The sequence below is a fragment of the Panthera uncia genome, chromosome D1 (assembly GCF_023721935.1).
Source record: "Panthera uncia isolate 11264 chromosome D1, Puncia_PCG_1.0, whole genome shotgun sequence".
NCBI lineage: Eukaryota > Metazoa > Chordata > Mammalia > Carnivora > Felidae > Panthera > Panthera uncia.
In genome coordinates, this window is record NC_064808.1 from 20,631,367 (window position 1) to 20,649,053 (window position 17,687).

The 17,687-nt window shown below is 37.9% G+C and overlaps 1 protein-coding gene across 3 annotated transcripts in view; it reads left to right on the forward strand.

Annotated features, from left to right (window-relative positions):
* The window catches only part of LRRC4C (leucine rich repeat containing 4C), a 166,246-nt gene that overhangs the window by 39,260 nt on the left and 109,299 nt on the right, over positions 1–17,687 (forward strand). The window contains exon 1 of one of the 3 annotated variants that reach the window (XM_049647853.1): positions 11,103–13,223. The exons of the other annotated variants lie outside the window; for them this stretch is intronic. The gene's annotated coding sequence lies outside the window, so the exon portion shown is untranslated. Of the gene's footprint in view, positions 1–11,102; positions 13,224–17,687 lie in introns of those variants that run through there. 3 annotated transcript variants of the gene reach the window in all.

Sequence of the window (17,687 nt, forward strand, 5' to 3'; positions counted from 1 at the left end):
TTTGTTCAAACACTTATCATCACCTTAGATGTAATAGAGTGTACTCATTGTTTCAATTCCCATCTCCTCCTCTAGAATGTAAGCTCCAAGAGGAAAGGTTTTTGTTTGTTTTATTCACTGTTGCATCCTCAGTTCTGAGAAGATGCTATTTGGTAGGCATTCAGCGAATATCGTTGAGCAGTTAATTAAAATATGCATTCACATGTACACACACACACATATAATTTTATGATATGTATTGCACTTTTAAAAAAAGAAAGTAGGGGCGCCTGGGTGGCTCAGTCGGTTAAGCGGCCGACTTCGGCTCAGGTCATCATCTCACAGTCCGTGAGTTCGAGCCCCGCATCGGGCTCTGTGCTGACAGCTCAGAGCCTGGAGCCTGTTTCAGATTCTGTGTCTCCCTCTCTCTGACCCTCCCCCGTTCATGCTCTGTCTCTCTCTGTCTCAAAAATAAATAAAAACGTTAAAAAAATTAAAAAAAAAAGTATAGGAAAACCTAAAAGTGATCTATCACAATAGCAATACAATTATGAAACACCGTTCTGTGATTTCCTTTACTGGTCTCGACCATATGGATTGTCAAGGTCATCTTCAGAGAATCGTAGAAGTGAGTTGCAGTTTCCCAAACCTTCCTGTCCAACCTTTCCACTCTGTTTACTCCCCTTACTCCACTTCATTCAGACCTTCAGTGCCCTTGTGTTCTCTAGCATCTTTCAAAGTCAACTTCCCTGCCCATATTTTAACTAAAGTGTAAACAACTAACATCATTGTATGTTATCAGTCCTATCATCCTTTCAGTAGGAGTTAGGATGAAAAGCTGAGATTCATTCTTGGCAGTGTGTGGTTTTATTTGGTTCAGCAGTGTGCGGCTTTGCCAGTCTGGCGGCATTGACACTCATATTTGGTAACACAACCATAACCCAACTGTCACCTCCAAGGAGACAGGGAAGATCAGAAAAGATTGGTGCCTGGAATTAAGCTTGCTGACCAGATAGCTATTTTCTCTATCTACCTTAGAGATTCGATGAAGAGAGATTGAATTCATTTCTCAGGATTAACACAGGGGGAAAGGACATGCTTTATTACTGTAACAAGTTATACAGTGGGAGTAACATCATTATAATGGAAAGGGCTCCTCAAAATAACACTATTATATGTTAAGCACTTTATAGGTATTAACTCATTTAATTCTTAAAATATCTCAATGTTTTCCCATTTTAAAGTCGACAATCAGAGATGGAGAAGGGTTAAGTGACTCACGCAAGGTCCCTCAGTTGAATTTGAACCCAAGGCAATGGGTAGCTCCTGGGCTATAGTGCATGTTCATGGTTAGGTTTACTAATCCATAAATCAGTTTATTTCTCTCACCTCGCTGACCAAGAATAAACCATGTTCACCCTAATCCTTTGAAGAGAAGTAAGAACAGGATAACACAGGAATTCATATACCCTGGTAATTTCATCTGATCATCGTGGGTATTTTTAGGGATGGTTACTGTCATCCTCATTTTGTATGTAAAATAATGGAGACTGACAGAGATTGAGTAACATGTCTTATGTCCCTCAGCTAGAAATATCTAGGAAGCGAAACAAGATTTATGTGATTCTACACAGCCTCTGCATACCAACCTGCCTTTTTGCTCGGTATTTAGTCAGAAACACCACGGAAACAAGCAAACAAACAATAGGAGATTGTTTTTGGTAGTGTTCTGGGATGCCTCTGATTTCCAAGAATACCATTATAAAGTCAAACATATTCCAGACAGTAAAATCTTTTATAACTCCTCTTGAATTCCCTAGTCCAGAAGTAGCCTTAGCTATTTGAACATAAAAGTATACACTGAGAATCTAGATGAATGATAACGTTGGAATTAAGCATAGATGCTTTTGCAGCCCCAATGAAAATATTTAGGAATTGCTACTATCTGGATAAATGCCAAGGAACATTTTATACATTTGAGGATTGAGAGAAATTTCTTCTGATACAAAATTATTTTCTGTACAGTCACAGACATCCCTAAAATTTCACCCAGGCATCATTAAAGTATTTGTGCCAACACTTCATTTAGTGGCAAAGAGAGAGACACTTAAATCCTGGGAAGATGAGTCTAAAGTCTTCTATTTGTCAAAAAGAAAATATTTATGTTTGGTGCAGTGATATGTCTATATGAAAGTGCTTTGACAAAACATTATTTATGAGTAAACATAAAACATGCTGTATATTTTAATATATGAATTACATAAAGCTTTTGATTGCTTTGTTTTCATTTCTCATACATTTTCTACTGCAACAATATAGGAGTTTTCCATTTTGTGTATTAAAGGTCATAGGGACAAGTAAAATTGATCCCAAGCCCACATTTATAAGCTGGGCCATTTTATCTTTGCCATCCTGTGGGCTTCAAACCATCTCTGCTCTGTACAGAAACCCTGAATGAAAGCAAAATGTAGTAAATATTTTCAGGAAGGCCTTTTTATTTTTTGTCTCCTCTTAGAAGGCTAAATCAATACTTGACCTTTTCACACCCCTATCAGAATAAAATGGACTCTTTCTGCACTGACTTGGAATTCTAAAGTGTGTGGTAAGATCCATTTGTCTTGAAAGCCATCTGTTCCTTGGGGTACTCTATGAGTGTGTGTGTGTGTGTGTGCGCATGTGTGTGTGTGTGTGTGTGTGTGTGTATGAAATTGCTTGGTTGCTAGATGTGAATAATGTTTTGTGGGTTACACAATGCTTTCACCTGTAATATTTAATTTGTCCTCTGATTCTGTGAAATAGACAGGATGGAGGGTTGGATTGATGAATGAATAGATGATAGATAGGTATAGATAGATAGATAGATAGATAGAGAGATAGAGAGATATAGAAGATAATAGGTTGACAATAAGTATAAGTGAGTCACTGACGCCCAGTGAAGCTGTGTTCATGTAGCTGGTTAGAAGGGACCAAATGAAACTTGAAAAGTGGCCTTCCAAGATGCATCTACAGTATAGGGGCCCAGGTGAGCATGTGGTCTGTTCTATCACAGCACAAAATGCTGCAGCAAGAATAGCAGAAAATGACATTTGTCAAGGCATTCTAAAGAGCAAAATCCGTGTGAGGAATGATGTAAGCTCTTTTAAATTAAAGTAACTTATTGGAGCCCAGGTTCTTTAAACTGAAACCAGAGAACAGGAAACCCACTGGTGTAAAATGAGGAGGTGAAAGTATTGTTTCTTTGTTTGTTTCTTATCTCAGGAATGCAGGCCCCTCAACCTCAGAATCAAACTGTTCCAAAAGTGCATGTTCCTTCGCATTTTGGTGACCTTTACTTTCCTTTCTGCATGCCTGTGGGGCTGAGGACAGTCCGGGGGTGAGGGAGTGAAGATTGTAGAAATATCCCCGGTTATAAGTTTGAATCTGCATGTGGGTGGTATTTGCGGAGGAGTGGGTGCAAAAAGAACTACTGTGTACTCTGAGGTGCTTGCTCTTTGTACCTGAGAAGGATCACGGGGTGAATTTTGGTCCACTTCCTGAGTAGTTAAATGACATCACACGATTTTTTTATTGTCTTGGTATTTAATAACTTCCTCTTTATAGGAGCAAGAATAATCACCATTCATAGTATTGTAATGAAAAGTATAATTCATGTATCTAAAACCAAAAAGAGGCAACCAATAAAACGTGGCAACTGAAAATATGGTCTTGCATAATTTCTCTGAGATCATGCATATTTGTGCTGAGTGACCACCTTTCTGACTGCTCAGGAGGGGCCGGTCTTGTTTTTGCAATTCTTTCTTGCAAAAATTATCAACTTGCCAAATGCACCTGCTGCTGCTTACAGTCTACCAGTGAGAATAACAGAGAATAACAGACTCTGCAGATGTGCTACTAAGAGAAAAGACAAATACATCTCACTTTTAGAAATTTTTAAAAATATTTATTTTTGAGAAAGAGAGACAGAGAGAGACAGAGCACAAGTAGAGGAGGGGCAGAGAGAGAGGGAGACACAGAAGCCAAAGCAGGCTCCAGGCTCTGAGCTGTCAGCATAAAACCCTAAACAGGGCTCACAACCACGAACCCTGAGATCATAACATGAGCCGAAGTCGTTGCTTAACCAACTGAGCCACCCAGGAGCCCCTCACTTCTAGAACTTTAATAGCAACCTCAGCTCAGGAAAAAAATGAAGATATGCCAGGGCTTCCCTATTCCAAGGTGAGAAAAAATCTTTCATCATAAATTGATATTAAGATAGTACTGGTTCTGCATTTCAGGCCAAATAAATGGTTAACTAGTCCACAGAAATAAACAAAGTGAGATGACTTTAAATTGTTCTGCACCAAACTGGGAAGAGATGAATATCTTATCAGGAAGAAAGGCAATATCGTACTGTCTGCACTTCTTTATTTAATCAGGTCCCTCTAATTTTGAAATTTCAAAATAAGCATCACTTTTATCATGAATGAGTCTTTCAGGGGAAAAAAAAACCCTAGCAATTGGCTGCATATTGTATTGAACAAAGCATGTTAGGTATGATGTATTTAGAGATATCAGATTACATATATCCAGTTTTCTGAACGTAGTTTTCTATGAAAAGTTATGTGTATGGGTGTATACACGCATTTATATAATATATTTCATATATATAATTATATGCAATGCATATATGATTTTTTGATTTCTTACATATATAGAGAAAAGTATTTTTTTCTTTTTAAATTTTCTTTCGTTAATGTTTATTTTTGAGAGAGACAGAGCATTAGTGGGAGAGGGGCAGAGAGAGAGGGAAACACAAAATCTGAAGCAGGCTCCAGTCTCTGAGCTGTCAGCACAGAGCCTGATGCATGCGTCAAACCCACAAACCATGAATCATGACCTGACCCAAAACCAAGACTCACACGCTTAAGTGACAAAGCCACCCAGGTTCCCAAGAAGTATTTTCTCTACTTTGACATCCAATGACTTTTGATCTCATTTTCCTTGAATCTAGAGTTTAATTTAGCAGTCGTGTTTGTTTCACTTTTGAACAAAGTTTGGATTTAATGCATTTTATAATGCAGTATGTAGTTATTGGGAAATGAGAGTAATTTCATTAAAACCAACAGATTTTAATTAACCGTTTGCCATGGGCCTGATATTCCCGTGTGTATAGGATGAAAAAAAGCACAGTCACTACTCATGTGGTCCCCATGATCTAAAGTTGAGTTGTTAACTGGGGGTGATACTGCCCTCCCCTAAGGGGAAATTTGACACTATCTAGAGACACATTTGGTCTCAATCGAATATTTGTCACAATCAAAGGGGAGCTGCTACTGGCATCCAGTGGGTAGAGACCTGGAATACTGCTGAACATCCTACGATTCACAGGGCATTAAATGATAGCTATATTGCTCCAAAAGCCATTAGTAATGAGGTTGAAAAACCTGGTCTGTAGAATGAGAAATATGTGATGCACTGTGATAGGCACTATTTTGGGGACATGAATAAAATGTTGGGGGAAACTCAAAGGAAAGATAACTAGGGGTAGGAAGGTGATGAAGAAAGCTTTGTGGAGGAGGTGACCTTGGGGCTTGGCCCAGAAGAATAAAGGATGGTTTGTTTTGCTAAGGAAGGATGGAAAAGCAGAGGGCATTCTGGGTAGGGGTGCAAAGAGGAGTGAAGCATAGGAAGCTAACTTCCCATAAAGCTTTCACTCTACACAGTTACCACTGAGGTTGACTTCAATTCATGGTTATAAACAAATCAGGCTACTAACAGAACTCTGTGTGAGAGGTATTTATTGTTGTTATTGTGTGTGTGTGTGTGTGTGTGTGTGTGTGAATTTAAGCTTCATATGTAAAACTTCCTAAGAGAAAAGACCTAAAATAATTTTCCATTAGTGGGAGCAAGCTTTTCAGGCCCCCTGGCTTTAGCTTTTCCACAGTATAGTCAGTATGTCTACAGGGTGGCTGCTAATTCTTCCTGTCTTCCAAGCCTTTCTAGAACTGGGGCTGAGGGAAAGGGCTTTACACAGCTTAGAACTGTTTGGGAGTTAACATGGCCCCTATATCTGGACAACAGAGAGTATTAAGGCCTTCAAAGAGCTCTCTGACAGAAAAAAAAAAGACCAGAATATAAGTCAACCTTTCCTTAGTACAAATGGTACTATGCAGTGACCCAGTGTGAACTCGGGAATACTGTCTCAAGAACTTGCCCATCGTGTATCTTGCGATAAGTGATAGAATATTTTTTGTTTGTTTGTTTGTTTCCATCATCTTTTTAAAATTGGTGTAACGTCTTCTGTATCATAGGACTGTTTTGAAGACTAAATACCATGCATTTATAGCCTGATATGTAGTAGGCACTCAGTGTTAGTTCTTTTCACTTCCCCCGTTGTGGTCTGGCAACATGGGGATTTTGTTAAAGACCAGTCCTGTGTTTTGGGAGATGCCATAAGCAAGAGTCTCGCCCTTCTGGTTGGCAGAGAAGACATTGCAAAGGATAGTTTTATAGCAGGAAAATGCTAAGTGCTGAGGGCAGATAATGAGGTTGTTTGAGAAACATTCAATTAACAAAATGAAACAAGTATAGTGGATACTCAGTGGGTGCACTGAAGATGTCTTCTGAAATGTTGATGCCGATGGCACACATGGTGATTACAAAAAGGTCCATATTTAAATTAGTATTAAAAAAAGAGACAGAGAAGAGGAAGATGGTATAGGATCAGTGGAGGTAAGGTTGAAAGGAAGCAAGATGAATTCAGGTCAAAAAAAAAAAAATGTAGCCTCTTGAGTGATTAAAAGAGAACTATAAACTCCACCTAGGGAAATCTTGCCACTTCATCTGTTGCTGAGCCGTTGGTATTATTCTTTGCTTTTGTGTGTGAACATGCTCAGTTTCCCGACAAGTCATGGCAGAAATAGCAAACAAATTATTTTCATTTTTTAAGTTTATTTATTTATTTAGAGAGAGAGAGGTGAAGGGGCAGAGAAAGAGGGAGAGAGAAAGAGAATCCCAAGCAGGTTCCACGCTGTCAGCATGGAGCCTGATGCAGGGCTCAATCCCATGAATTATGATCATGACCTGAGTCAAAATCAAGAGTTAGATGTTTAACTGACAGAGCCACCTAGGTGCTCCACAAGTTACTTTTTCTGCTTCCTGTAAGTATTTATGCTTACAGGAAATAGAAATGCTATATCACATATATACCTTTTATTTTGAATGTTTATATTTTAGTTTGAAAAATCATTGAATAGTGAATTTTATCATGAAAGAATGATCTCCTTCAGTAATCTAAAAAAGGTGGAAATTGGGGTTCCCCGGATGGCTCAGTCAGTTAAGCACCAGCTCTTGATTTCAGCTCAGGTCATGGTCTCATGATTTGTGAGTTCAAGCCCCACATTGGGCTCTGCACTGGCAGTGAAGAACCTGCTTGAGATTCTCTCTCTCTTCTCTACCCCTTCCCTGCTCACTCTCTGTCACTGTTTCTCAAAATAAATAAATACATATTTAAAAAATTAAAAATAGATGGAAATAAAAATGAGACTTCTCCTTATATCCCTTTATATAAGCAGTGTTTTGAAGATTCAAACTAGAATTATTAAAAAATCAGAGGACTTAGTTGTTCCTTTTAGTTAATATCTTTCCTCTGGTACAGATATTAGGAGTGAGGGAAACCACATGCTTCAGTTCATATTTGTCCCCTAGTAATAGGAGATGAGATGACTTTCATCTCAGTTAAGTTAGAAGAATGAATCTGTCATATATGTCACCTCATGGAAACATTTAAATGAAATACCAGTGTTATCATTTCCACATCCCTTAATCACCATGGAGATTAAGCACTAAATCAAAAGTCTCCAGAGTTAACCAAAAACAAAGTAATATTGAGTATTTGATGTCTGGAAATGTATGGACCAAACACTTTTTTAATGTTTATTTATTTTAAGAAAGAGAGAGAGTGTGCATGCATGAGCAGGAGAGGGGCAGAGAGAGAGAGGGAGAGAGAGAGAGTCCCAAGCAAGACCCAATGTGGGACTCAAACTCATGAATTGTGAGATCATGACCTGAGATGAAATTAAAAGTCAGAAGCTTTACTGACTGAGCCATCCAGGGGCCCTGGACCAATTCTATTAATTTTTTCCCTACTTATTGGTTAAAAAGTAAAGGATTTCCTAAAAAGTAAAGGATTTCCTAGTTTCACAATCCATGTCAGGTATATGAGAATATAAGATAAATTAACAGTCTCCAAATACCCTTAAGTAAAATGAATGATAATAATATGATAATCAAAATAGGTAAAATAATAACATATATAAAAATAATATATCTGTATTGAACACTTAATGCCAAGCGCAGTGCTAAATAGTATTCTATTTAATACCAAAAACAACCCTCTAAAGACATGTTATCCATATTTTACAAATGAAGAAAATAATCCATAGAATAAATTAATAATGTGACTGAACTCATGTAGCCAGAGAAGATAATGAAATCAATTTGATTATTCAAATATGAGGTTTTATTTAAGGCAATAGATTGAAATGGGCTGGAACGGAATGAGGTAGCAGAAGACAGGATAGGATGGGGTGGGATAGGATAGAATAGAAAAGCTACTGTGTACCACGTTGCAAGGTTTGACTGGTAAAACTTCGTTTTCAGTTTTGAGAGAAGGAGAGAAAGAGCGAGAGGGAGAAACAGAAGCTTTGCACTGTTTCACTGCATAGTGGATTTCTCACTGGGAGATTCGATACAAAAACTAAAAATTTTGGAGCAACTACACTAAAGAATGTTCAGCCTCGCTCCAACCCCCATATTGCCATAATCCGAACAAAATAATTTTCTCATTTGGTGTGTTCCTGGTTGACTCTTGTAATATTTAAGGATCAGAAAGAATGCGTCTTCTGCAGTATTTCAGCCAAGCCCATTGGGTTACATATGGAGAAATAGAAGACCGAATAATAGATTGACACCTTAATGCAGAATGGCACAGTTAAATTAGTGGCATATTTGGGAGTAGAATATGGGTATCCTACTACTGTTAGATGTTGTTCTTTGCTTGGTTGCTTGCTTGCTTGCTTTTTCTCCCAGGAGTTGAGGATTAAATTAATAAAGCATCAGAAATAACAAGTTGTAGGTTGTCAACTCCTACTCATTGACTAGTATATCTGTAACACACAGGGACCTCTCCTTTGCTATCAAATGACAGCAGTGACTATTTATTAAGTGCCTCTTTAGCAGATCATTGTATTTAGGTATAAGCTATGCCTTTTATTATCTTGAGCTTCTAGTATAGATGAGGGGAAAAAAGGTATTTATTTATAAGTAATGTAGTAACATGTAAAGACTAGGTTAAAAAAAAAAAGATTTTTCAAGTGAAAGGTACAGACCATTACATTGCTCAGAAGAGGGAGAGGGCACTGTGACTTGGGTGACAATTAAGTCAAAGAAATGTGGAAGAGACGGCATTGAGTTTTCTTAGAGACTTAAGTGTGTCAGGATATGCCAAGATTGATAAAGACCTGATCAATTCTGAAATGCTTCCTGAGTTAATAGGTGAAAAATCAGGATTGTCACAAACAAAGCAACTGAAGAATAAAATGCTCAACTGCCAAATGACTCTTTAGGGGCCTGTTGATATTATAATGTAATTTTGTGCTAGTTGTTCATAAACTTTTAATTGGAGAAAAGTCTGTTTATGTAGTCATTCCAAAGAGCATTGTTAAGAAATTCAGGTGCAATGGAATATGCCAATGTTAATGGTAAATGTGAATAGTAATAATAAATTCTTTAAGTTAAAATTATCCCTCTTCTTTGGAACCCACTCAGATTCTAAAGTCAGTCCACACTGAGCTTTTTCTTTTAAAGAAATCTCTTTAATACATAAATTGCTACATTACCCTCAGTACTTAACCAGTGTCCTGATGTTGTAAAACAAATGTTTTGTTTGTGCATCTCAGCTTCTTAGATTATAAATTTCTAGCTGGTCTTGGATTTTTCTAATCACATTCCCAGTTCTTTGTACATGCTACATGATAAATACAGATTTGATGATTGGTTAATAGATATAGGGTATTTTTTATATATGGCTAGGAAAATACTAAATTAACTCATCAAATTCTCTTGCTTTCTTATGGTATTAACTACATGCTACAATTACTCTACCTCTGTACTCAGTACATCCTCAACTAGTTTTTAAGGGCTTGCGATAGGTAACAACTCTTACTTACACTGATCTCAGCACCCTATACCAAACGTAGTGCCTATTCATAGTAGATATTAAATTAATAATTGCCAAATGGAAATTGAATGAATTTTAAAACTAATAAGCACAATATCTATAGGAAGCCTGCCACAGAATGGATACATGGAAAACTCTCAATAAACATGAAATGAATGAATGAATGAATGAATCATGGATTCTAAGTTTTGCCACTAACTAGTTTTGTAACATGATGAAATCAGCTTCCCTTTTGGGGACTCAGTTTTTTCATCAATAATATAAGGTGTTTGGATTTGAAGGCTAGCTTTATAACTACTTTAAAAATTCTAGGAAGGTACTTCAGGACTTCCTTGAAGAATGAAGTATTTTCTTACCCAATGATATGTATTTGAAGGCCTTAGTTTATGGGGGGGGGGGGTGTAAGATACTTTTTTAAAAAAAGAGCCCCATTGCTAAAATTGCTTGAATAATATTAAAAAATAAAATTAAAGTATGGAAATTTGCCTTTTTAAACCAGTTGAGCACATGCAATTTAAAAGTCCATCTTGCTATTATTCCAGAAGCCACATTCAAATGAATTTGATATTAATTTCATAGGAAAATTGAAGACGACATTAATAAATTGCAAAGGCATGTAACAGTTCTTTCACCACATAAAGAGAGAAATGTGTGTTCATTTGTCATGCATACAACAAGCATCAAACAGTAATAATTTTTAACAGATTGAAAAAAAATATTTCATTTTGTCTTTTCCTCACTCCATATTCTCCTGGTATTTAAGAGAGAAGCATGGTGAAAACATTTTATTGAGTTGCTTCTTTGATGAACTCTTGGGTGGTTTGGGTTTGATTCCCCCTCCCTGGAAAATTTATATTCGCAGGTTGGCAGGTAAAATCGTGTTGCTTTAATTGATCTATTGGAATGTAAAACTGGTTATTGACTGATACTTATTAGACTATAAAATCAAGATTATGGGCCTAAGAAATGCATCTGTGGCTTAGTAATAATTACAAGAATAATGGTAGTAACAATAACTAAGAGCTCTATTTATACTAGACACTAGGCTAACTCCTTTCCATATACAGTCTAATGTATTCCTTGTGACAATCCTGTATGATAGGTTCCATTACTACTGGAGAGGGAAATGAGTACTTTTCCAAGGGTTAATACTTAGTATGTGGTAAGTCATGATTCAGTGAACTTAGAGTTTACTGGAAATGAAGATGAAAGGACACACATAGATTTCACACAAGATAGAATGAGTGCTATAGGAGAGGCACATACAAAGTATCATTATCTAAGATTGTTCACCTATCTTTTGATTCATTCATGTATTTGTACAGCTATACTCCCAGTGTTCATATATTCCCCATGTACTTTTACCCAGAATTCTAGAGCTGGCAGATCCTTGGTTCACTGCTTCCATCCATTGCCGGAATCCCTTTCTACACCATCCCTGGGATCTTGGTCACAGAACCCTGTTGCTGAGTACCTTTAGGGATAAACACGCTCCCTATAGGCAGGTGTATCTGCTGCTCAGGTTGCATAGATGGGAGTTGAGCTACACTTGGTTTCCCTGTACCTTCCAATCTTGGTTTTTCCCAGTATAGCCAGTTAACAGTTTAGGATCATCCTTTTACAACAAGCTTACACTGTCAGAGGCCATTGTTTAGCTCCATCCCATCTCTACATGTCTTTTTTTCATAGTTAATATTGCAGTGTTTCTGTGAAGTTAAAACTACGTAATCATGTAACTTGTTTAGAAGAGTGCACAATGCATAATAAGCAATCTGTAAAGAATAGATGATAATAATGCTAATAATAACATAATTGTTATTTATTGGATTAGGCATAGTTTATAGAATTCTTCCTCTCCTGGTTGGCCACATTTTGTATAAAATGATTTAGATATAGATGCCAGCTTTCCTTAAATATGTTACTGTTAATAGGACACAGGGTTTCAGGTTCACTTGTGTATATCATTAAAATGAGCCCAATAAATTAAACTCAGGTTTAATGATTGACTTAATTGGTAGGGATATTGGCAATGCCCATTCTTGCATACATAATTCCTGGGTTCTGCTTCGTGGAGTCGTTATATTTAAATACCCTTTTAAAAACCTAAACCACTGCCTGGCTGTGTGATTGCCCCATAGAAAATAGCAATAATGAAAAGAATAAAAAGAGAAAGGTGGAAACTCACTTGAACAAAATAGAAGCCATTTCAAAGATACAACCCTACATAAGAATGAGGGAAGGGAAATAAATACATGTACCTAAAGCATGACCAATGATCATGCAGCTCCTCCATTCAAAGGCTTAACCTACTTTTTTTTTAATTAAGCATACCAACTCTTTGTTTCTAACAGAATAAAATTGTAATAAAACAAAAAGGTTTCACTACAGACCAAAGCCAGACAGCTGCTTAAAAGATGACAAAATGTGCAGCTCCCTGGAGCCTAAAGTCTCTTTTAAGGTTGATTATGAATGACGCGTCCAGGCGGGGAGTCTTCCAGGAGGAAATACATCTTTGTCTGGGGTTAGGTCAAGGGCTAGACTCCCAGGGCTCTAGTGAACCTTGAGGAGAAATCTCTGAGGCAGAGTCCAGACAGATGAAGTCACTAGATCCTCAGAAGGGGGAGGAGAAGATAAAACCTCACCCTGGACTGATGTTCAGTTGCAAGACTTTTCTGGCAAAGGATATGCCCAAACTTGTTCTCTCCTGGTTTGCCTACTGTTCGTGGGCACCCATGCAACCCATGTGGTTCTAAAGTCTGAAGTTGAGATACAATACCAAGAAATGGTAACATCAGTGGCCCCCCCAGTGCCATTTAAATATCTTTTTATATTCTTGTATGTTGCTTTTGAAGGGTGGATATTCTAGGATGTGGCCTTGTAGAAAAATGTCTTTTTCAGGCTATATGGAATCTTAACATCATCTAGTCCAATCATGTCATTTTGCAGATGAGGAAACAGGCTGAGAGAGAGGGGACTTGCCCAGAGTTACTCAGCTAGTCAGTAACAGACAACAGTGGAGCTTGGGGTAAGTTGTGTGGCCTCTTCGGGCCTCTCAGTGAATCTATAAATTGGAAATGAAGGATAGGTCTATGTGATCTCTCTAAAATTCCTTCTTATTGTAACATTCTACTTATGTTTAATTTTAGATTTCTAACTTCCAGTGTGATTTCCATTTTGTAATAATCCAGAGCCTCTTATAAAAATGATGATAAATATATGCCTAAATGTCAGTGTTCAAGAATTTGGATGAAGGCTAAAGTCTGGTTAATAATTTCATATTATGTACAGATACTTATCTCTGTACATGGCATAGATTTGGACTAAAGATTTTGAAAGTGCACCTGGCTTTGAATATTGTTGGTAATTTACTATATTATATCCTAAGACTACAGACAACTTCTTAATTAAACTATAGGACATGTTTCTTTATTGCTATTGCCTTATGTTGTTTTACTCATTGCTGGAAATTTCGAGTCACATCAATGAGTAAGGTTGCTCAGGAAGTCCTGCCATTATAGGATAGAAATGCCCAAGTTGGTTTGGGTTCATTGAAAACTCCATTGCTTATAAGCAATAATTGGATCTTTTTTTTCCCTCTCATTTCTTCAGTATGCACAGTTTCAATAAAATGACAGCAAATCCATTATGTAATGGAAGCTATAAAAGCTTTCATCAAGAGTGTGCATGTTTACTGTCTGTTTAGGATAGTCTGGGTTATGGGAGTGGCAAGGGCAAAAGATTCAAGATTAAGATCCACCTGGTGTTTCAAGTCCTTGGCTCCATGGACTTTGGCAGGGGGTTGTGAGGGTAATGGGAGGAGCAAGAAATTAATGTCCTCTTTTTTTTGTCTGTTTCCCCTAAGGTCCCCATCAGGTACAAGTCTTTCCAAACTCTGTGGGATACTTTAAATATCCATTTTCCCCTGTTGAATATGTGGATTCAATTCATTTTTAAAGTACGATTTATAATGCAGAGAATTTTGAGGGTAGGGAGTTCATTGGTTACAGGGGAAGCATCTTTACAACATTGGCATGCAAGTCAGACATTTATTACTAAGATGACATTTGACAAGTTACGCGTGATGGTGTTTACAGAGATATCAAAGGGATGAAATGGAATAATGTATATGAAAGAAATGTGTACAATCGAAAGTATGAAAAATTCTTTATGTTTTCTTATACTGCATATTAAAGGAAATGGACAGGTGTATAGAAAAGAGTGAGGGGTAGAGAAGGAGAGAGTGTGAGAAGAAAATATTTTACTTTTACAATCAAATCATGGTTTAGAGCAGAGATCACTATGATGCAGGTAAAATATTGCTGCTGGAATATTGGATGTCCATGCTTCTTAAAATATTATGTACATTTGAGTCACTTGGGCATATTGTTAAAATGCGCATTCTGATTCATTAGATCTGAGATGAGGTCTGAGAGTCTGAATTTCTAAAAAGCTTCCAGATGCTGCTGATGCTGCTGGTCCCAGCCCTCTGAGTAGCAAGGTTCTATGCCATCAGAGTCATAGGTGTAACCAAAAGTCAACTAAGTATTTTACTAGAGATCAAATTGTTTACATATTTTGGGGGATTTATATATCAAGGGAATACCATCCAGCCTGGCTAATGATGTGCCTCCTCCTTGCCACACAAGAAAAGAGCCTTCAGCCCTTTCTGGTTTTATTATTAAGTGTTGGGAAAGCACTCTGCTTCTCATGGTTGGGGCTTCTGACTGAAAGACGGTAGCAAGATAGGGGTTTTATATACAGAACAGTTAGCAATAAAGAAGATCGAGGGAACCAACACATTACAAAGGCCGTTGACTTGCTTTTGGTTTCTTTACCGGGTTGTATCTAGTGGAGGTCATTGGGTCTTGCCATAGGAATTCTGGATATGTGATTGGTTGTCTGAAATCTCATTTTTGCCCTGGCACATTGCATATTTACATTGTCTTATATCACTCATTTCCCTAACAGAAGTATGAACAGGGAGAAAGCATGTAAGATGTTTCCCTCTTTTTATTTTTTAAATTCAGTTCCACACACATTGACGGAGAACTAGGTTACACAGTGGTGAGCTAGGCTCTGAGAGGGGGCCTGAGGATCAGGAAAGGGATCCCGGGTATTGTCAGTTCACATTTAGACATTATTCACAGGCATAATAAATAAGCAAATACAAGGCAGTTTGAATTTAAGGAAAAATATGAGCTCTGCTAAGAACACGATGAAATTTGAAAAAAAAAAAAAAAGAGGCAACAGTGCTGCTGGGGAGGGAATTCAGAAGACATTGTAAAGGAGGAAGAATTGAGATCATGGTCACTTGCACATAGAGGCCAGAAATCAGTTTGAGGCAAAGTCTTTGTCATATTGTAGGTATGTAAGTGGAGAGCAAAAGCAGAGACATAGGTCAGTATAATTCAACTAACACAGTGCTAAGATTGTGTTTGGATGTCCTTCTTTGGAATTCAGGCTAAAGCCTAGAGCTTATGTGGGATTGTTGGAGGTGAGGGAAGCCAGGTCCGGTAGTGTTTTAGCTGGTGTTTCTCTCAAATTTCAGTTTTTTCCTACTGGGTGTAGTTCCCTAGAATCTGCAGGAGAAAAGATCACCTTTTATATAAACACCTCTCCTTGGCAATCGAAACACAACACTTTAGAAGATACATGAATCAGGGATGGGCGAGAGAGAAATGATTCCAAATTGCCTAAAAATATATTCCGTGGGGCACCTGGGTGGCTCAGTGGTTAAATGACCCACTCTCGGCTCAGGTCATGATCTCGTGATTGGTGACATTGAGCCCCACGTCGGGCTCCAAGCTGACAGCGCGAAGCCTGCTAAGGATTCTCTCTCTCTCCTCTCTCTGCCTCTCTCTCTTTTTCTGTCTCTCTCTCTCTAAAAATAAATAAACATTTAAAAATATATATATATTTCCATGATTCATTGACTCATTAGGTGCTTCCTCTTTACAACTCTGATACTCAGATGTGTTAAAGATGCTCTCTGCTCTAATTTATGTGAATTTAAATTTCTCTTTAAGTGAATTTTTGCCCTGATAGTTACTTTGGAGTATTATTGTTTGATAATAAAGAGCCTTTCATATCTCTTTTTTTGATATGCTGGTGCTTAGCTGTTTCAAAAAAAGTGACTTTACAACCAATTTCTGAATCCTAATTGCCCTGGCTGGTGCCATTGCCTGGGTAGAATGGGGGATGTAAAGCTGGGATGTAAATCTTGGATCACTGTAGTCAATGTGGTCTGAGAATCCAGTGTAGATAGAGGGAGAAAAACCAAAGAACGTTAACCATTATCAAATCCAGGGACAAGTGTGGGGCCAGAGTCAGGAGGTGAAATGAAGTCGTAATTCAAAGGTATTCAGGCACATATCAGGAAACAGTGTGGACCAGTGCCCACTCGAGGAATTACAGTGTGAGGTGTTTGTTCTTACTGGATATTCACTTGTTGGCTGAGACTGGCTTACAGGCACAAGGAAATATTCAAAAACACCATTTCATCTTCCTTGTTATCCACCTTTTGAAGATACTCTCTTAAGAGCCCAGATGAACATGAAACTTCTGTAACAATATAAACTTCAGACTCTTCTGCATCCCAGTGGGCAAAGTGATATACCTCCCCCCAGTGTTGATTTGTTTTAAATTCATTTGAATTAATCAATTAATCAAAATCTAGAAAATATAGACAACAGAGACTCTAGGAGGCTCTAGTTTTATAAAACTCCATTTAGCTGTGGCTGCCAACAGGTCACTGCACCCTTTGTCGTTCATTCTGGCATTGCTTCCTCACCTTTGATGCTCCTGCTTGCCTGCTCAGGCCCGACTCCGGTGGTGTGGGATAGCGTTTTCATTCTTGTGGCCTCTGCTGTCAATTCCAAATTCCCAGTAACAAGCAAACTTCAAGGGCCTAGGTATTTCATACTGAGAGATGTTTTGAGAATCATCTAGCATTCACTGCCTTTGCTTTTCAGTTTAAACAACAAAGAAACAAATAATGCAAAACAAAAAACAAAATAAACAAACCCAAAACCCCTAGACATTGAAAGGAAATAAGGGGGAGGACCAAAGAGAGGGAGGTGAGAATAAGAAAAAGGAGCTGAAGAAATAAAACCAACATTTATTATGTGCTAAAATGTAGCAAACCCTATGCTAGGTTCTTATTATGCAATGTGCTACTTGATTTTGCCATGACCCGGTGTTAAGGTCATCATTGGGCCCACTTTACCAGAGGGTCAAATAGAGCATAAGAGAAAGTCTATTTAGAGGTCATAGTCACGCAGATACTTCCCCCCGTGAAGATACTCCCTTCACACTCCCCGTGAAGGGAGAACCTGGATCTCTCCTGCTTTCTAGAACCATGCCGAAAATGGCAGATGATAGTGGCTGCAAGGAAAGTGACATCCTTTTTTGTCACAAAGCAGCTTAACTATGATATGATACGCCATTTAGATAAAAGGCAGAAGTGGGAAGAGGAAAAGTCACAGATCTG